Source organism: Dryas octopetala, chromosome 5 (genome assembly GCF_963921425.1).
Source record: "Dryas octopetala chromosome 5, drDryOcto1.1, whole genome shotgun sequence".
In the NCBI taxonomy this organism is placed as follows: Eukaryota; Viridiplantae; Streptophyta; class Magnoliopsida; order Rosales; family Rosaceae; genus Dryas; species Dryas octopetala.
In genome coordinates, this window is record NC_141370.1 from 3,344,384 (window position 1) to 3,366,088 (window position 21,705).

General features: G+C 37.5%; 1 pseudogene across 1 annotated transcript; it reads right to left on the reverse strand.

Moving 5' to 3' along the window:
- Positions 1–377: 377 nt before the first annotated feature.
- On the reverse strand, positions 378–21,585 carry LOC147283591 (DNA topoisomerase 3-alpha-like; annotated as a pseudogene). The gene is made up of 18 exons (XR_015122505.1): positions 21,278–21,585; positions 20,607–20,785; positions 20,436–20,508; positions 20,052–20,174; positions 19,792–19,908; positions 19,642–19,714; positions 19,385–19,501; positions 18,420–18,503; positions 17,290–17,469; positions 17,028–17,155; positions 15,984–16,058; positions 14,077–14,166; positions 13,797–13,901; positions 10,104–10,138; positions 8,351–8,480; positions 2,406–2,458; positions 2,233–2,332; positions 378–521 (listed from the first exon to the last, which is right to left on the reverse strand). The product of XR_015122505.1 is annotated as a DNA topoisomerase 3-alpha-like (transcript).
- Positions 21,586–21,705: the final 120 nt, after the last annotated feature.

Consider the following 21,705-nt stretch of genomic DNA (forward strand, 5'->3'; position numbering starts at 1 on the left):
CCTAAACCTCGAACCCTAGACATTGGACCTGGACCTCAATACCGAGACTTCGAACTCAAAACCTGAGCCCGAACACCAGACCTCAAGAACTGAGCCCAATCCTGAGACAGTAAAAAGCGAAGTGTGGTTGCACTTTCAAGTACTTAAACTGAATATAGGGCTTTGGCACATGCAGTCACCAAAGTGTTATGGGTTCCCTCTCTTCCTCAAAACATGGGAGTTGATGTGGTGCCACCATGAAGACGTATTTTGATAGTAAGGCTATGATTTTCATTGCTAGTAATCCAGTCTTTCGTGAGCGTACTAATAACTCAGCTCAAATTCAAAACAATTGCATATAACCCGTAGATTTTTCCAACACATGGTAACTTCACCATTTATTTTCCACACTGTTGTTCCCTTTGTTGTTGAAAATTGGTTAAAACCAGCCAAACCATACTTTGTCCAAACATGCAATTTACAAAAGAATAAATGTATCCAACCTGAGGAAAACCCAAGCATCCAACCATGAAATTTCCATCCTGTAAAAAGGGAGCAAACAGTTTCATAAGAAAAAAAAAAAAAAAAAGTTGAAATTGCTTACAAATGGTTGGCGATTTCCATAAATAAACATGCTAAAGTTACTACAAAGTTATGAGCACCAAGCCATAAAGGAAAATAAAATCCAGATGCCTGCAAAATAGTTTATTAATGACAAAGCATAAGTATATAAAAATTAGGAATACACTATAAATATACTACTTGAATTATAAATCAAGTTAATAAAACAATAGTGAGAAACTCAGTAAATCAACAAATCCCACTTAATTTGGGTTAGGTTTTTTTGTGCAACAGGGTAACCAGATCCCCTTCCTTCACCAATGGCTCATATTGTAATAGCAAAAGATAAGAATCAAAGAAAGGGTGCAATACCAAATGAAGTCTATGACATATTCTAATGTTACTAGTCAGACCTTTTCTTTTTTCAGTCAAAAGTACAATGGTTTTCCTCAAATGTTAAATATCTTAACTTTCATTCTGCATGTCAGTTTGTCATGGAAATTTGTATTTTTGGAAATCATTTGTCGAGATCTATCAAGCAAAACTCATGATGAAAATAAAACCATGTAGGAAAAATGAGGATAATGTATCAGTTCACATATACATTATCCTAATATGAAAAAGTGAATTATATTTGTTAAAGACGATGCATCTGTGAATCTGTTATACAAATACATTTTCATGAAAAAGCGAATTATGTTGCATCAGGAAGATAAAGTGTTTTCCTATCACAATAGCATATACATGAGAGATTAATTCGCTTTTTATTACAAAATTTTATATTCATTATGGGTATTGTTTGACAGATCTCAAAAAATGCTCTGAGAAAAGAATTTATGAAAAACAGATATGTCAAATGAAGGTTATGATACTTTAAAGTTTCAGAAAATTGGGCACAGATAAATATGGTGTGGTAGTAGTGTCTGTTAACTTGATAAGGGGATGACATTTTCGTTGTTCTTAGTTATAGTCAATAAGATGTGCAACTTATGTCAACAACGATTTCAAATCATGGAGAAAAGTGGAATCAGCAAAACTGCAAAGATAATGATGCAACAACTTTTGTCTCAGTATCATTGAACTAAGTACAGTGTAGAAAGCCCGTCAGGAGAAAAAGAGAAAAAAAAGAAGAAGAAGAAGCTGTATTGTGGCTGCTAATAATATTTCATACAAGTTTAAGACCAAATATATTTTACAAACCGTAAAAGGAATTCATTATGAGAGTGTGGAGAAACACAAGTTTGATAAACAAAAGCATCAAATTTTCCCAAAATTTTCAGGTGGAAGATGAACTTGTGATGATGAAGCTTATGGATGTAGGATGGCTGAGACTGAGAAATTTTTTTAGCAAGAAACTTCATGAAAATCAAAAAGAACTCGCTCAAGCAAAATGTACGGCAGAAAACAATAAGGAACTATAATTAAAAAAAAAAACACACACACACACACACACAACTTGATTGCTAAAGGCACATTCACTGAAAACCTGAAAGGTGATGCTTCAGATTGTACACAGCTGCAGTGCCATGAATCTGTCAGATGGGGAGTAGCTCGAAGAAGCCACCATCATGGTTATAGTTTTGGTTCAGAATCCATAAAACTGACGCTTGAACATATTCTTGCTATAACACTTTATAAAGGACTTACTAGTAACAAAATTGAATTAAAGATATTTATGATATCAATCATTACCCTATTTTGCTTAAGCACCATATCTGCTTCCTGGCAAAGTCCACATCGCCGAATGAAAACTCCAGATGCATGCTGACCATCTCCACCAGATCTATTAGATCTGCATAAAGGTGAACGATGTATCATCTTACAAAAATACATATAGTCCAGAAACAGGAGGAAAGTAAAATTACCTCTCAAAGATTATACCCATGGCTTCAAAGAGTTTTACTTTGTTCAACCTCGCCTGCAAATATTACCAGATTTTGGAATAATCAGTCTTTAAATCCATCGACAAACCGAAATTTCCTTCTTTTTTTTTTTTTTTTTTTTTTGCAGCCAGAAACATTGATAACAGATGGAAGGAGCGACTAATCAGCAATATGACACCAAGATTTAGATGGTTTTGGTGTCAATGAGAACTGTTGAGATATTTGAAAAGCTTTTGTGGGGATATTATTCCTTTTTAATTTAATGGGATAAATGAATTGGTTTCGAAAACACACCCTTAAAACATTTAGGAAACCTAGCTATAGGAACTTGGGTAAGTTATTTAAAAAAAAAAAAAAAAAAAAAAAAGAGAATCATACAGTGTGGTGTGTACACAAAAAGATTTTAAATTTACCATAAGAAACTTTTCCTTTTTTTGATAGGACCATTATAATACTTATCCTTAATGAAATTAAAAAGATTTTGCACACTAGAAATTCAAGTTTCAAAACCATATACGTATCAACAGCATGCAGTGTTTTCATCCTATGTGTCATATATTCATCATAATATACTACTTAATGAAACTTGCATGTTTTTTTTGTTTTGGCCAGGAATGAAACTTATTAGAGTTAATTAAGGCTTTTGCCTGATAACCAAGTTTCTGTTTTAGTTAGTTAATTAAAAATGTCATTGCTTAGTTGGCATTGCCTCATAGGGTGATGTTTGCATTGCTGTAAGAGCTCATAGGCTCGTGTGTGTGGTAACGGTCTTAAGGCTGCTACTATGTCGTTTTGTATAACAGATTTCTTGGAATGGAATATAGTCTGCTGGGGCGTGCATCTTGCATACTTAAGCATGACATTTTCGTGTACCTTCTTCCTTTTCCCTTCTCATTGCTCTGAAATTCTCTCTGTAACTCTCTGCTCTCTTTAGCCTTCATTCCTAGTTACATTCCAGGCACCATATACAGCAAATCCAACATGGTATCAGAGCCCAGGTTGGTTCTGTGACTGGGCGTTGTACTGTGTGAGTGAGCTAGAGTAAAACAGAGGTACAAATCCATCTAGATCTAGGCATGGCTGGGTCTGGAAGTGGTGAGCTACGAGCTCCCATTTTTGATGGTACTGAGTATGAGTTTTGGAAGGTGCGCATGGTGACTATCTTCAAATCACATGGCATCTGGAAGTTAGTAGAAAAAGGGATTACAATCCCAGAAGCAAAGAAGAAGAAGGAGAAGGCTAAGAAGGAAGGAGACTCCAGCATCGATGAGGAGGATGAACTGGAAGCTTACATGGAGGAGCAGAATATGAAAGATGCAAAGGCATTGGGCATCATTCAAGGGGCTGTATCCAAAGAGATTTTCTCTCGGATTATCAACCAAGACACTGCCAATGGAGCTTGGGATCTTCTACAAACAGAATACCATGGTGATGAACAATCCAGGTCAGTTAAATTGCAAAGTCTGAGGAAGGAATTTGAATACATGAGAATGAGGGAGAGTGAAGCATTGTCTGAATACTCTACTCGTTTCTTTGATTTAACTAACCAAATGGAAAAATATGGTGAATGCTTGTCTCAACAAAGAATGGTGCAGAAGGTCTTAATCAGTGTAACTAAAGTCTATGATCCTATGTGTGTGGTGCTCGAAAGAACTAGTGACTTAAATTCTGTGTCTGTAAATGAAGTATTTGCCTCTCTCAAAAGTTATGAGTTAAGGCTAAGCAGGCATGAAGAAGATGATGAGAAGGTGGAAAGGGCTTTTTCTAGTATGAATGTTGGCTCCAAAGGACAGAACAATCAAGCAAAACCTCACAACCATGATGGGGGAAAAAGAAACTTCAAGAGCTGGAAGGGAAAACCAAAGAAATGGGATAACAAGGTTCAATCCAATTTGAGACCAGGAGGTGACACAGGGAAGGCAAAATGCAAAGTGTGTGATAAGGCTCACTATGGAGAGTGCTGGTTCAAGGGAAAAGTGAAATGCTACAATTGTGATAGGTTTGGGCATGTAATGAAGGATTGCCATCAACCACACAAGAAGGGACAGATTGCTAATTATGCAAACCAAGTCCATGAACCTGCCACAATGTTCTATGCATGCCACAAAGCCTCTGTGGAGAAAGAGCAAGGTGTTTGGTATCTAGATAGTGGCTGCAGCAATCATATGACTAGCCATGAGTCACTTCTGATCAACATTGACAGAAGTATGAAATGCAAAATAAAGATGGGGACTGGAGACATTGTGGAATCAACTGGGAAGGGAGTCTTGCCTGTGCAAACCAAGGGAGGAACAAGGTATATCACAGAAGTTATGATTGTGCCAGGATTAGATGAAAATCTTCTCAGTGTTGGACAAATGGTGGAGCATGGTTACTGGCTGGTATTTGGTGAGTACATGGTGACCATTTATGAAGATAAGAGCATGAAAGCTCCTGTGGCAGCAGTTCAAATGAAAGGGAATAGGTGTTTCCCACTTGTACTCGAGGACATAAGTCCAATGATGGCAAAGAAGGCCACAGTGACTGGTTCAAACTGGAAATGGCATAAGAGACTTGGCCATTTGAATTTCGAGAGCATGCTGCAATTGCAGGACAAAGCAATGGTGATTGGCTTACCAAAACTCACAAAAGGAGAGCATGTCTGTGAAGGATGTGCTTTGAGCAAAAGTCACAGGGAAGCATTTGATAAAGGGAAGACTGTTAGAGCTATTGATCTGCTAGAATTGGTTCACACAGATGTCTGTGGACCAATGTCAGAAACTTTGGGAGGAAACAAGTATTTCCTCACATTCATTGATGACAAATCAAGAATGTGCTGGGTATACTTTTTGAGACAAAAGTCAGATGTGTTCACTGTATTCAGAAAGTTTAAAGCAATGGTGGAACTTCAGTGTGGTTACAAAATGAAGAAAGTAAGAAGTGACAGAGGGGGAGAGTATACCTCAATGGAGTTTGAGAAGTTCTGTGAAGATTTTGGAATAGAAAAGCAACTCACTGTTGCTTATTCTTCTCAGTAGAATGGAGTGGCTGAGAGGAAGAATAGGACAATCATGGAGATGGCAAGGGCTATGTTGCAAGAGAAGAAACTACCTACTTATTTTTGGGGGGAAGCAGTTAACACTGCTGTGTATCTTCTGAATAGATGTCCTACTCGAGCCTTGATTGGTCAAACTCCATTTAAAGTTTTCAGTGGAAGGAAGCCAGGAGTGAAGCATTTGAGAATCTTTGGTTCAATGTGTTATACACATATCCCTACTCAATTGAGACACAAGCTGGATGATACAAGTCAGAAATGAGTGTTTGTTGAATATGGAACTAGAGAGAAAGGGTATAGGGTGTTCGATCTTAAGAGCAATAAGGTGATAGTCTCTAGAAGTGTGATTTTCGAAGAGTCAGCAATGCGGAATTGGGATTCAAAGTCCACTGAATACATATCTGTTCCTTGGAGTGATGAAGAGGATTCTCATACTGCAGAAACTGAATCTGAGCATGAAGCCTTGTGTCCAACTTCACAGAGTCCCTTCAATCCAATTGCATCTCCTAATGCTAATCCAAGTCCTAGTACCTCACTTACATCACCTGCTGCAGCAACTGAAATTGACCTTGCAAGCACATATGACTCAACACCAAAGAAGTGGAAAAGCCTAGATGAGGTATTTGCTCACTGTAAAATGAGCATTGTGGAACCAGAAACCTATATTGAAGCAGCAAAAGACAAGGCATGGCAGAAGGCTATGGAAAATGAAATTGAAATGATTGAGAAAAATCAAACTTGGCAGCTGGTTGATAGGCCAGGAAACAAACCAATTGTTGGTGTAAAATGGATATTCAAGACTAAACTTAATCTTGATGGGTCAATACAGAAGCACAAGGCTAGGTTAGTAGCCAAAGGGTATACACAAAAACCAGGGATTGACTTCAATGAGACATTTGCCCCTGTGGCAAGACTTGACACCATTAGAACCTTAATTGCCTTATCTGCTCAAAAGGGGTGGAAGCTCTATCAATTAGATGTCAAATCTGCTTTTCTAAATGGAGAGTTAGAAGAGGAAGTTTATGTAGATCAACCTGATGGTTTCACTGTTAAAGGCCAGGAAGACAAAGTATATAGGTTGCACAAGGCTCTCTATGGTCTAAAGCAAGCACCAAGGGCCTGGTACAGCAATATTGACACATATTTGATGCAGTGTGGATTCGAGAAGAGCCCAAGTGAAGCTACCCTTTATGTTAAGAACAAAGAAAACCAGGGAACACTCATTGTCTCACTCTATGTGGATGATATAGTCTACACTGGCAGTAGCATGAACATGCTTGAAGACTTCAAGGCAGAAATGATGAATAGATATGAGATGACTGATTTGGGACTGCTACATCATTTTCTAGGAATTGGTGTAATCCAATTAGAAGGGAGCATTTTCATTCATCAAAAGAAGTATGCTCAAAGTTTGTTAGAAAAATTTGGTTTGAGAGATTGCAAGGCTGTCTCTACACCTCTAGCAACATCTGATAAACTCAAGAAGGATGATGGAAGCAAGGCAGCTAATGAAGAACAATACAGGAGAATGGTGGGAAGTTTACTCTATTTGACAGCTACAAGACCAGACATCATGTTTGCTGCAAGCCTCTTAGCTCGATTCATGCATTGTCCATCAATGAAGCACATTGGTACTGCAAAGAGGGTGCTGAGATATATACAGGGAACTTTGGATTTTGGCATCCAGTACAAGAAAGACACTGCTGCAGTCCTAATAGGGTATTGTGACAGTGATTGGGGAGGAGATGAGGATGACATGAAGTCTACCTCAGGTTATGCATTCTCATTTGGAAGTGGAGCTTTCTCTTGGGCATCTGTGAAACAACACAGTGTGGCATTATCAACAGCAGAGGCTGAGTATGTCAGTGCTTCAGAAGCTACAACACAAGCCATATGGTTGAGATTTGTGTTACATGATTTTGGCGAGGAACAAATGGAAGCAACCCCACTCATGTGTGACAATACATCAGCTATAGCTATGACTAAGAATCCTGTCTTTCATCAGAGGTCCAAACATATTAAGAGGAAGTATCATTTCATTAGAGATGCCATTAATGAAGGAGAGATTGAGTTACTGTATTGCAAGAGTGAGGAACAATTGGCTGACATTTTCACCAAGGCTCTTCCTAGAGAAAGATTCTACGAGCTGAGGAATCATCTTGGAGTGATATCAGTCAAATCCTTAGAAGGGAGTATTAGAGTTAATTAAGGCTTTTGCCTGATAACCAAGTTTCTGTTTTAGTTAGTTAATTAAAAATGTCATTGCTTAGTTGGCATTGCCTCATAGGGTGATGTTTGCATTGCTGTAAGAGCTCATAGGCTCGTGTGTGTGGTAACGGTCTTAAGGCTGCTACTATGTCGTTTTGTATAACAGATTTCTTGGAATGGAATATAGTCTGCTGGGGCGTGCATCTTGCATACTTGAGCATGACATTTTCGTGTACCTTCTTCCTTTTCCCTTCTCATTGCTCTGAAATTCTCTCTGTAACTCTCTGCTCTCTTTAGCCTTCATTCCTGGTTACATTCCAGGCACCATATACAGCAAATCCAACAAAACTTGCATGTTTAATTATGCATTTGTAATAGAATTTCTTCAAATTTTATTCAAAATTCTCATGTTCATATATAAATTTTCTTCTATAGTTTTTGCTGATGTTTCCATCAATACTGATATTTACACTGATTTTCCGTAAATCCGAACACCAGATATTTCTACCAACACGGACATTGTCATCCTTGGTGATAATTGGTCTAAAGTCTAATAGTTGGAATTAATCTATCATGCATAGGAAGTAAAAATCCGGAAGAAAGTATAACATGTGTGCCTATGTTTGTTTGAGCATAATGTCATAAAAAATCCAAGAGCACCTGAAAACCCCAATTACAGGCTTACATCAAGGCAGCAAGCTTTCATTTGCTGCAAGCAAGTTTCCAAAACTTCAGCTTTGCTCTTAGCACCTTCACTAACTGCTTTCATGTCACGCTCCATAACAGCTCTAAGGTAGGGTTTCCAGAGTTTATACCTGAGAAATAAAGATTCCCATGAACTATCACCCCATATTAATATATTAATGTCAAACTCAAATTTCAAAGACATGCATCAGTGAAAAAATATTACTTTTTAAGATATTGAGTCTTCAAGAATCATGTGAAACAAATCATCCATAAAATAGTAGTATGGTCAAATATATACATCTTTTCATATAACACTACACTATGAATTGGTTGTTCAAGACAATTGATATGAAGCTTTGAAGCTTCAGACATGTAACCATATAACAATGATCAATGCACATCTTTTTAAGTATATAATACATTGTAAATGACAAAGTGAAACTGCAAATTTGGAATAGATTAATCCTAGCTTTTGGTTTGGAATGGGTGGTTGTATGTAATTGCTACTCCTTGTTGTATGAATGTTTTTCGGGGAGGGGAGTTAAGAAGAAAACTAGCCACCTTGTGAAAATTGTTGTTTTGGCCTCTATGTCAGTGGTTTGGTGGGAAAGGAATAGAAGAATCTTTGAAAAATGGAGAAGAGTTGGCTTCACTGTGCGACAGAATTAAATTCATCGCTTCCCTTTGGCTTCCTAGTTTAAATATTTGAAGGATACCCCCTTTACTTTGAAACATCTGGATTGGTCTGCTATTTTGGACTAAGTGTGTTTGGTTTGGTCTTTACTTAGTTTAGTGGGGATTTATTTGTGTGTTCTGGTGGAGTGCTCTCGGTGAACTTCTTGCCCATCATGTTTGGTAATTCTCTTCCCTTTCCTTAATTAAAATTCTTGTTTTTTAGAAAGAAAAAAAATAAATAGAACAATGGATAAGAAAGAATCTGCTTGGAAGTAGTTTCATATATTTGAATTATAATGATTCCAGTCTCAAACATTTTACACCTCAATGACACGAGGCTTACAGTTCGCACTGGGAGAACTAATGCTCATATTGCACCTTCGCCATTCAAAACATTACACTCATACAGCCTAGAAATATGACTATAAAGGATATTTATTTTGATTTGCTCATGATGACATTTCTCTTGCAATGTTTTGAGTTTTTACGGTACAACAATGTTTCACAATATTTTTCATGATATATATATATATCCTTTACTATAACATCATTAGTTTATAAAGGGGAGTAGGAGTGCAACTATATAGAACTACAAATCTATATGCATGCTTATGTATATGGATCCCACTCCCCTTCAGTTCTGTACAGGATGGACTGGTCCAAATCAAGACCATATTGCTTGATGGACCCGCATGGAGCAAGCCCCCCCCATAGGGGTTCTGAGCCTTGAATGATCCAAACTCAAGATCACTCCATTTATCATACAAAATGAAAGGAGTTTTTTCCTATTTATGTACAAATAAACATATAAGCATGCAGAGGTTAGGATGTTTATATCTGCAATTGGTCATGTAACATGATGTACAGAATTCCAGGTATGATAACAAAAATAAAAAGCATGCTTCATATAACTGCTTGAACTAGTTTCTTGTGGAAATAAATATCCCACCCAACTAGACATTATGATTCCATAGCTAACCTTGTTATTAGAAACTGATTCCCCTGCATTTGATATAAAGGTAGGTCAAAGTTCAAGATATTTAATTTAAAACTGAAGATGAATTTGAATTTCTTACCCCATATCATCATATCCCATCACCAACGCTTCACCCTGACATTATGACAAATTATCAAAAGAAACTCAATTTCATTTTCAAGTAGCATACAAGAAAGGAATGGTAAAATATGCATCCAGTATTCCAAGTAATAAATGTCAAAGAACCAATAATTGCAAGAGATTAATGTCATTGTGCTCCCTAGACTATTACACTTGTATCAGTTTGGTCCTCAGACTTCTAATTTAGAAAGCTAAGGACTCTGACTTTTTTTCAATTTTGCCAATTGAGGTTATTTGGTTAATTTACACATTTTTCATCCAAATTTCTGTTTGCATAGCACCATGTGCCCATCACGTGGGGTCCTTTTTTAGGCCAAAATGGTCCCTTCCATTTAGATCTTATCCTTTTTCCCTCATGCACCATTTTCCCTCCATTTCTCACTAAATTTGGATGGAAATGTATAAATTAACGGAATAACCTCAATTGGCAAAATTGAAAAAGTCAGAGTCCTTAATTTTCCAAATTAGAAGTCTGAGAACCAAACTGATACAAGTGTAATAGTCTCGGGAAAAAAATGACATTAATCCCTAATTGTAATAATTAAAAAGAAAAATTAAGAGCTACTAAAGACTCAAAAGTTGTATGTATGGTGGAGCCCTCCACCCAAGTTGGGACATTTTCTGGGATTCCCTACTGAAGTGGATGATGAATTAAAATTAATTAAGTGAGATGAATGTGGAACTGGCGCATGTAGACTTTTGACAATTCCGATGAACCTTCATAATGAAGATTGTCAAATTACAGAAAAAATGGATGTAATTTCTCAGACAATTGTATTCTTCTCACAAGGAGGTATAAATAATATACACAGATTATACAAATAAGGTAAGTTTTAAAGATACAAAGTCAAATTCTAACTTTCTAGTGATACACACAAATCACACTAACAAAGATGAACCCTCATTAATTGAATGTGCCTTCATTAATAGATGAACCCACACTAGGGAAATGACTTGGCATGATTTACCATCATAATGGGGATGAACCGTCATTATGATCCCACCTACCATCAAAGCCAATATAATCCTCCATTCCTTTCCTCATTTCAAAACTCATCCATTCATCCACCACTTCAAACATCACCCTTAAAGAGAGAGCCTCCTTTGAGTGAGAAGAAAAAAAATCCTCTAGAATGAATCCAAGAGAGAGTTTGGTATAACCACTATGGTGATTATATTCATTGTAATCGCATTATTGTCATAGTGGAAGATTTTACTCTTGCTGCCTGTGGATGTAGGCATGATCGCCAAAACATGTAAATTTGGTGTCTCTTCATTTCTTGGTTATTTACATTTTGCAACTTGCTTGCATATTTTAATCACACGAGGTGAGAAATGTTTGTTCCAGGGACTACTAGACTATCTATTTGGCCTTATCTTTCCCAATAGACTGCCTATTTGGCCTTATCTTTCCCAATAGACTGTCTATCTGGCCTTATCTTTCCCAATAGACTGTCTATCTGGCCTTATCTTTCCCAATAGACTGTCTATTTGTAGGTGAACCAGCTTAGTCGGCACCTCTCAAACATGATGTGCCAGACTAAGCTCCAGAAATATAAAATGACCCAAGTACTGCACATGACTTCAATACCATAAGAAGTGGTTAACAGAATTTAACTGAGACATACGAGGTGCATGCATAATTGGCTAACCGTACTCACATTGAATGTAATATCTAGTGTTGGTGGTCAGAGAAGCATGCAATACTTGTTCTCTTGGATTCTGTTTTGTTCTTTTTCTGTATTTGTTTTGTAGCTGGCATAGTGTTTGATGTAGGTTTTCAGATTTTAAGATTAGTGGATACGTCATCCACTGTATTGTAACATTCTGTTCCTTTTAATAAAAGTTTGCTTCCTATCAAAAATATAATACGCCAGTATACCGATGGATTAGGTAGTAAATCACAAAACTCGGTAGATAACTTGACATTGGAGGGAACTTAGTCACAAGGAGTCGCAAAAAGCCAAGAAACAGTCAGTTGTAGCCAGGTCAAGTGTTGAGGCAGAGTTGAGGACCATGGCACATGGTATTTTTCAGGTGTTGTGGTTGAAGACCTTGACGAAATCACAAAACTCGGTAGATAACTTGACATTGGAGGGAACTTAGTCACAAGGAGTCGCAAAAAGCCAAGAAACAGTCAGTTGTAGCCAGGTCAAGTGTTGAGGCAGAGTTGAGGACCATGGCACATGGTATTTTTCAGGTGTTGTGGTTGAAGACCTTGACGAAAGAATTCGGTTTTAGTTATGACAAACCACAATCTATACTGTGACGACAAGGCTGCCATCAGTCTTGCACACAATCAAGTTCAACATGATTGTACAAAACATATTGAGGTGGATAGACACTTTATCAAGGAGAAATTGACCAAAGGAATAATTAGTACTCTTTTGGTAAAGGCCGAGAATCAACTGGCAGATATCTTGACAAAGGCAGTATCAAGTGAAGTTTTTTATTCCTCCCTTGACATGTTAAACATCCGAGATATCTATGCTCAAACTTGAGGGAGAGTGTTGGCAAAATTACCTTAATTGTAGAGTTGGCTAGAGTAGAATGTGGCTTAAGCTATAATTAAAGAAGAAATTAGGCTAGTCGATTGTAATTGATTACTAACCTTTTTTGTACCTATCTATATAGCTATTTATACCTCCATTTACAGGAGTCTGGTTTGCAGGAGGTATTGTGTTCGAAACCTCTGTTCCTCATTCCCCACTTTTTTATTGGTTTGCAGGGTGCAGGGTGCAGGGTGTAGGGTGGTGATGCACCTATATACTTGTCTTTCTTTCTTTTTTTGGTCAATACCTATATACTTGTCTTTGTCCCTCTATCTGCCTACCTTTCCAGGTGCAGCACTAACCTAAACCCTCTCCATATACAGGATGAGGTTGCATGTAAGGGAGGATGTAACTTGATATACATTGTTCGCCCTATTCTTCAAGCAAAGCAATCTAAAAATTTAATTATAAGAAAGAAACAATAATTTAGGATAAATTTGGAATCAAAAGAAAATTTGGCTCCAGCCTTAACACAAGCCCAGTCCGTTTACGGCACGACATGAGCACAAGCACGATATAGACTTGGCAACGAACCATCTCAAGCCTAGGTCTCAACTGTCTGGACAGCACAGCACAACACAATTATTAAATTAGCTATCACAGGCACAGCACAAAGCACAAATAGGTCCAATCTAAACGGGTCAAATTGACAATGCACAACCCATTTGACACATCAAAGTATCAAACATAAGGTTAGTACCCTATCCAAGTGTCCCCTCCCAAGACTGCCACATCAGTAAAACTAGCATTGGGTACGATGATGCCTATGCAATTGGTGTTACCTACAAGGTCCACCATTATATATAGATTAATCAATTGCTTTTCAAAAAATAACATCTAATCAATTGGATTTATTGAAAATAATTTTTTAGAGCTACAAATAACCTTAAAATTTATTCTACTCCCCACTTTCAATTCTAATACTACCTAGTTGTACTTCCTAAAACTAGGACATGAATTAGGAAACCAAACAGCATTGAGATTAATCATAAGCAAGCAAAAATAAAAAATAAAACAATAATTAGGAAAGGTGCAGAGAGAGGACTAAACAGGAGCGAGCAAAGAATATCCCATAGAGTTATAACTAGAAAAAGACTTACAAGATTGGTCGGTGAGAAACGCATGTTTGAGTCCTTAGTCGCGTAAAATCAATCCAGCAGTTTTTTTATGTGATCATGCATTGTTGCATCTGTACCAATGCCCTCCTGTAAAAAGAAAAAAGTTATAAATATATTAAGATTTAAAGCAAGCATATACGAAATATATACATGCACACACGAAGAAGTACTAGTGTAACTGCCTATGAAAACTTAAAAATAGATTAAGTGATAGAGTCAGCAACAAAATCATAAGACGGATCAAAATATATAATTTTATCACCTTGTCCATACAACTCAGCAAATCAGCTTCACTCAAAGGTGGTGGAGGCCTAGTAACTCCTGAATCTAGAGTCAACGTTGTTGGAACAAACTGCAACATAAATAATTAAAGTTGTCATGTATATCAGATCCTCTGGTTTTACAATGCAGTCTATGACGTAAAGCATAAGTTAACCATAATGTTTCAGAACATTGAAAATTGTACTGTAATCTATGAAAATATGGGTGTTGGGTGTAATCATTGAAAATTGTACTGTAATATTGACGAACCCTGGACCTAGCCTAATCCTAACCCTTACCCCACCCACCCTCACCACTTGGGCTCCCAAGGGCTTCTATCCTTTGGTTTTTCTTCTGTGTGTTTCAAAGTATTAAGATAAGTATGTAAAGCGGGGGAGGAGAGTGTGGACCATGTTTTCCTTCATTGCTCTTACTCTTTACAATTGTGGTGGAAGTTGTTTAGGGAGGTTGGCGCTTCATGGGTAATACCACAAAATTGTTCTGAGCTTTTGAGTACCTGCTTTCAGGCCTTAGGGAAGGGGAAAAAAGCAAAAACCCTATAGGGATCCTTGGTGCTGGCTTTTTTTGGGTTTTATGGATGGAGCGCAATAGAAGAATTTTCGATGATCATAAGGGGGTTGAAGTGGAAGTTCTTTGGAAGCGAGCGAAATTCTGGGCTGCTTTATGGGCATCAGTTACGGCGGATTTTTGGGCACACTCTATATCTTCTATTATGCTGAACGTGTTAGCTGTTGTGCAGTGAGACTAGTTGTGGGGCGATGTCTTGGGGTTTTTCCTATCTGAGATCACTTTTTTTTTTTTTTTTCTTTATAAGTTTGTGGATTCCTGATCCACTCTGTGTTTTTTAACTTTTTATTTTTAATAAAAGTTCTCGTTTCTTCTCAAAAAAAAAAATGTGGATCAGAATTCCAATCACAAATTTTTGTACACACATTGCACCATCATGCAGCATGCTTAATATAATTGTCGTTTTAGCAGCACTCTCCCCCCTCCCCCCTTCTCCATGATAAGTGCTTCAAGGAAGAAATTCTTAACAAAATAAAGGATCCTAGAAACAAGATCAAATTTTTCAAACCATATCAATAATCATGATTGTTAATGGAGACCTCATATTGGAAAGTTGGGTTACCAACCAAGTTCAATTTCTTTCTTGGTTCATAGTAATATAACTACTTGTGGCATGCTTCAGAAGAGAAGGCCCTCTTCATTATCTCCTCATTGGTGTGTACTGTACAAAACTGCAGATGAATCTTCCAACCATATCTTTTTACATTGCTAGTCTTCAACAATAATCCGGAGTAGGTTGCTTATGGCTTTTGGTTTGGAGTGGGTGGTCCCAAGAATTTGTAACTCTCTGCTAAACGGTGGAGAGTTTCCACCCTATTGAACTCTGCTGTTCTGGCAGTTATATGGGTGGTTTGGTGGGAAAGGAACAGAAGAACCATTGAGGATAGAGGAAGAGTTGGCTTTGCTGTGAAAGGGGATCAGATTTCTACCTTCCCTATGAGCATCTGCCCCAACATTTCAAGGAAGTTCCACTTAGTATGATCCATTTGGACTGGTCTGCCATTTTAGATTAAGTGGAACTGTTTGACCCTGAACTGTTTGCTTTGCTTTCTAGTTGGGTTTTGTGGGATTTTGGTTTTATTAGGTGTTTGATCCTATTGGACTCATCGCCCATCTTGTTTTGTACTTCTTTTTTCTTGGTTTTTATCCCCCAAAAAAATATATATATATATATATATATATATATATGCTGGATTATGAATTCATCTAGCTGATTGGAAGGAAATTGACAGAGCTAATCAGAAATGCAGAAATGATTTAAAACAATAATTGAACTCCAATTGGAAATTATATGCATAGCTTGTTTTGACAGTAGCAAACCTGTTGTCCAACGACATATGTTGGTAGCACTGAACCTCCCCATGATTCAAAGCCATAAACATCTAAGTAATTTTTCTGATAAAACAAGAAGCAATTGAGTCAAATATAACATCGAAAACACTCAACTTATTTAGCAAGCATATAAAGACAATAGATTATGTAGTGCCAAACCCTTATGTCACAAAAGTCAGAACACTGTATGCAAGTTGTATGAACACAATTAAAGCATTTCAAACACAAAGCAGGAAAGATAAGATGGCAAGGCCCAAGGATGCTTTTATTTAACTTCTCAGTCTAGAGATGACGTAACACCAAAGAGAGATCTACTAGGAAGAAAATAGAAGAGAGAAATAACAATGAAAGGGAGAATAGGAGAAACAGTGAAAAGAAATGAGGGGAAATCTAAGTTTAATTCATTAATCAAGTCCAATTCCTCCGTTACATTAAAAAGGCCTATATCAGTGGGGGACCAAGAGGAAAGTTTGGAGCTTCAGGAGGATTGCGACATTGGCAGTTGATGTGCGGAGCAGACAATTAGAAAAAGGCTAAGGAATTATAGCGTATAAAAGGCTGGAAGTAGGAAGGGACATGTTGGAGATCACTCATTTGCAACTCACAGATGATACTATATTCCTTTTGTCATGAAGGGAGAAAAGCTGGTCCAATTTACTATTAGTAATAGTCGTTCCTATAAACAGTCTATTACTGATTTTTGGAACAATCGAGTAACCAGGAAAATAGTGCAATGTCAGCTCTTCAAGAATCTTTTGATCCTAGGGCATACAGATTTGGTCATGAAAAGCCAGAGGATATGATCTAGACAAGGTCTTAGCATCACTTCCCTTAAGTTTGGCAAAATGTAATGCTGGATTTTTGAGATGTACTTTATTCTTGTACCTATGGGTTTGAGCACAAAATGCCAGACGAAAGGATTGAGATGTTGGCTCAGCATTCCTGCCCTCAAATTTGACAGGATTTATTGGACTCGGATGAAATTTTACTCCAAACAGTGAAAAAAATCTAAGAATGTAATGGAAAACTCACCGCCAGAATAACTCTCCCTGATGCAGAGAACAATTCACCAGCAATGTCAATTTCAACAGTAGTTTCAGCCCCTACAGCTGCTGTGAGACACATGCAAGGAAATGGCGAACAACCAGCCCATACAGTCTCTGAAAACAAAAATGAACTAAACATTCAAGAAAAGAAAAGAAAAAAAAATGGCTCTCAACTCAGACCAAATGAAAGTACAGTTGGAGAAGATGCAGTGATCAAAATAACACCAACAAAAGCTTAGACTACTTACGCGGTGATCTTCAGTCCATCTCGGTTCTCCTGAAGAAAATTTCGTTGGGTGAATAGGTGGATGGGCCTTGTCATCATGTCCGCCACTACCAGGATTTCTCCAAAGCCCAGATGCAGGGTCCAATAATCGTTGTGCATATGATCCCCATTCAGGATGCTCTTGTTGTTCTTGCACAATCGCCTATACCAAATTTAGATCCAACTGATCAGTTATTCAGAACAAGATGATGAAATATTACCAAAACAATAGTCACAACACCAAGATAGAGATGAGAACTGTATCCCATTCAATAGGCTATAACCCTGAAGAGTGCAAACACAATAAAAATGAAAATCCATGGTGATGTGTGAAAAACATTAGTGAATAAAGGGGAACTCTAAAGGCCTCAGAAGAAAATGATTTCATGTTCAATGAGTTGAAATGACATTTCAAGAATAATTGTACTGCTCCTTTTGGTAATTTACTGTTCAGTTTCCCATCTTGTCAGAGTTTTAAGCTCACTGATGCCAGGGAGAGAAAATTGAAAGGCTCAATTAAAGAGACTAGAAAAGTACTTGGAGAAAAGCTAAAATTTGAACTTTAATTGTTTGTAAATTCTCAATGCTCAACACTATCAAACCCAATGACAATATGGTTGAGGCTGTACAATTTGAATAAGGAAACCCCAAAATAAACCCTCTAACAAAAACAAACCCAATATGGAAGCTCAAAATATGAAATAAAGTCAACCATGCTATGAACTTAACCCTACACCATCCTCACACATTAGTGCATAAGCACACATTACGATATTCATCACTCACTTTTTGAAAACTTTACATCTTGTGTCATAAACAGATTCCATATGCGTGTGCACAAATATGCAGACACATGTTTCATTCTTGTATCTACCTATATGAAATAGTTTTCATTATGTATTCTATTTCATTCTATAACCACTTTTATTCAAATTCTTTTTCTTCATTTCTCTCACATTGCATCCCCTTAAACTCAGTTCATTACTTTTTTCTAATTCTTTAATCCATTATATATTCAACTACTAAATTTCACACAATCTCAATATACATAGATATTACTGCCACCACCAGTAACAGATTTTGTGATTCTCATTAGAAGACAGAGGTACTAACATGCAAATCAGTCCTTTCAGAGAAGCCATCAGTCTCCGTGCGAGGATAACTGATGAAACCAGCTTGGTAAAGTTCTTCTGCCACCTACAATCAGTAAGAGTGAGTGAGTCTAAAGATGATGAAGTAATTGAAAACTAGCCCATAAAAACATGTCAGTTATCAAAAATATTGAAAAATTCAATGAGAACTTAAGAAAATGGATGCTGCCCCTTATATTGTACAGTATAAGGGGCAGCATCATGTGTACAAGCAAAGAGATACCCATTTTTTCTTTTTTTTCTTTTTCTTCTATGTGGAAGTTAGCAGGGAAAAAAAAGAGGAGAAAATAAATTATAAGGACATATGACAGATCCAAAACACTTGCGCACACACCCTGTAACCAGTCAATCTCATCAACCCCAAAGCATAAGAAGTGGCTTGAATCAATAATTAAGAAATTCGTATAAAAATAATAAATTAAGAGACAACCATTGAAAACTTTAAACTCAGAGGTACTATGAGCGGGAAGGAATTGGATTGACTAAATGACTGGATCAACTAGAAGGTAAAGCTTCAGAAAGTGCAGAACAATGCTTCACTCTCAAACCCAAGTGCTTATATTAGGGATACAGATGGGGGAGGGCTGACGATGGGTACCATTATCCACAACATTGATAATATAAAAGCATAAAGACACAGAGAGAGGCATGCACATACACTAAAGGTAAGGTACTTAACCCTATACAACTGAACCACAAACCACAGTTTAATTGAAAACCATGAATGCTTGTGCCCTATAACTTAAGTTCAATGCTATGCAGAATTCTATTCTTTTCTTTCCCTTGCAGCTTCAAAGGGTTTGCAAGGAAAGTCAATTTTTTGGGAGAATTACAAAATGTACGGCATTGAACCTACCAGTTTAAAGTTGTAAACACATAAATGCACATACAATAGAAAGACACAAATATTGTGTCCCAAGTGCTCACCTTCATTGTGTGTTCAGAACCCATCTGAAAGTATCTTGAGGCACGCTTTTCAAGCTCAATGGTATTCAAAGGATATGGTGGATACTTCAGCTTTTCCTGCTGTCTAACTTTTATGACCTGTATGAAATTGAAAATGTTAAAGCCAAGAGTGCAATAGGTGATGTCCTATCCACTGTTTTTGTACTATTTGATTTGTGTTGATAAAAGTATCTTTCTTTTCATATAAAAAACAATAGCAAAAAACCTGCATGACTCACACTAGCGGTAGGTTCCTCAACACACATCTCATAAAGTATAACAGCACAAGCGTAATCAAAAAAATGTCCACGCCTGCAAAATTAAAATATCATAAAATTTTAAATGGGTGCTGAAGCTCAAAAGAAGAGCATCAAGTCTTCACACTTTACATCCAATTGAATGTAGCAATGCCTTCATCTGATCTGTGTGAACAGTTAATGGTCCAAAATTCCTCCGTGTGATTGTATCTCCCAATATCGTTCCACAACAAAGCCAAGTGTAGGGAACTGTATTGAAAAAGGTAAAACTTTTCACAATTGCAAAAACAAGTGTAGGGAGAGGTGTTGAAAAGGGAGCTAAATGATAAATGCATAAGAATTGAATACTTTTAACGTCTAAATCAGTGTAATCTGTGGTTGTACTCACACACCTGACAAGGACCATAACTTAGAACAAGATTTCTGTCATCCGTAGCAGAATCAATAACAAATGCATCTCTCAGATGCATAGTCTGAAACCTGGTAAACGAAGCACCAATTCGAAGATCTATTTCCTGCCCAAAAAAAAAAAAAACATAGAAGATAATTTGTGTTTGACATAGAAGAAGAACACGACCATAGCATGATAGAAGAACAATGTTAGTATGAGGATATGAGTAACAGCGGTTCCTTGAGTTAACAACCAAGAGTGGGTGAAAAGGTAAACTAACTATAGCACAAAACACTAACAACATATTTTTCAGTTGTGACCGTGTAAACTAACTTTGAAGTGACCATATCGACATCAAAAGAGTCTGGTGATCAAAGGTACTAACTTGCCTAGCATCCACTGCATCGGCGAAGCATTTGTTTGGGTTATGAAGATTCTGCACTGCATAATGGATATACCTGAAGTGACATTAAAGTGAAATACTATGAAAACTGAAACCCAAGAGAATTGGAAATTTGGAATTAGCAGAAAGGACAAAAGCATTAGGGTATAGAACCGGTCAATCAATGCTGAGAAACGAGCCCTCCTTATGGTAAGATGATGATTTACGGCTGTGCAGACTTCTATGACTTCAAATGCAATGTTCTCTCCTTCTCTATCACAGTCAAGCCACAATACAAGCCACTAGCACCTCCTAGCTTCCTCCTCTAATGTCCTCTTGATATCCAACTTGTCCTACATTTTTTGAAGTAATAATTTCAATCAATGTAATATGCCCAAAGAAAAAAACAAGAGGGAAAGATTGTTGCACATTCAATTGCGGGTTAACATGCTCCAATGTGCATAGCATAGCATAGCATACATTTTCGACAATAAATTATCTCATAACTCCAATGTGCATTTCAGCAAATAATAAATTCATAAAGGCAATGTTACCAGTACATCGAGAGTGGTTAAACCACTAACAGTCATAATCACTCTACACCTTCTATTAAATCTCCGATTCAGGCCAGAAATGATGAATTTGTTGACCAAACATCAACTTTTCAATAATCATAACAAACTGGAAATGATTTTATCATCAAATAATCCCTAAACAACCATCACCACCACGAAATTGCTTTCAATTAACAAATGCCGGACTTGTCAAAACCACAAGTAAGAAGACGATCAATAGCCATACATATATATAGAGAGAGAGAGTAGAGAGAGAGAGTGTGTGTGGACCTCGGGGACGAACTTGCGGAGAGGAACGTCGAAGAGCTGGGCGGGGTCGCAGGAATGCCATTTGCGGAAGCGGTCTTCAAATTCGAGCTCCATGAGGTGGCCGGTGACGGAGGTGACGAGCATGTGGCAGGGGAGGCCATTGATGGAGTAGTTGAACTCGAAGATTTTGTTGTAGCGGGATCGGCCTTCCCTCGTTCGCAGCCCTTGGTTCCGAGACAGAATGCTCGCCACTGACTTCGCCACCGACGGCTTCTCCGCCACGTTCAGCACCCTCATCGCTATAAAGCGAGGAGAGAGAGAGAGAGAGAGAGAGAGAGAGAGAGAGAGAGAGAGAGAGAGAGAGAGAGAGAGAGAGAGAGAGAGAGAGAGAGAGAGCGAGCGAGCGAGCGAGATTGAAGATTTTCCCGCCCTCCTGGAAAGGGGTTTTT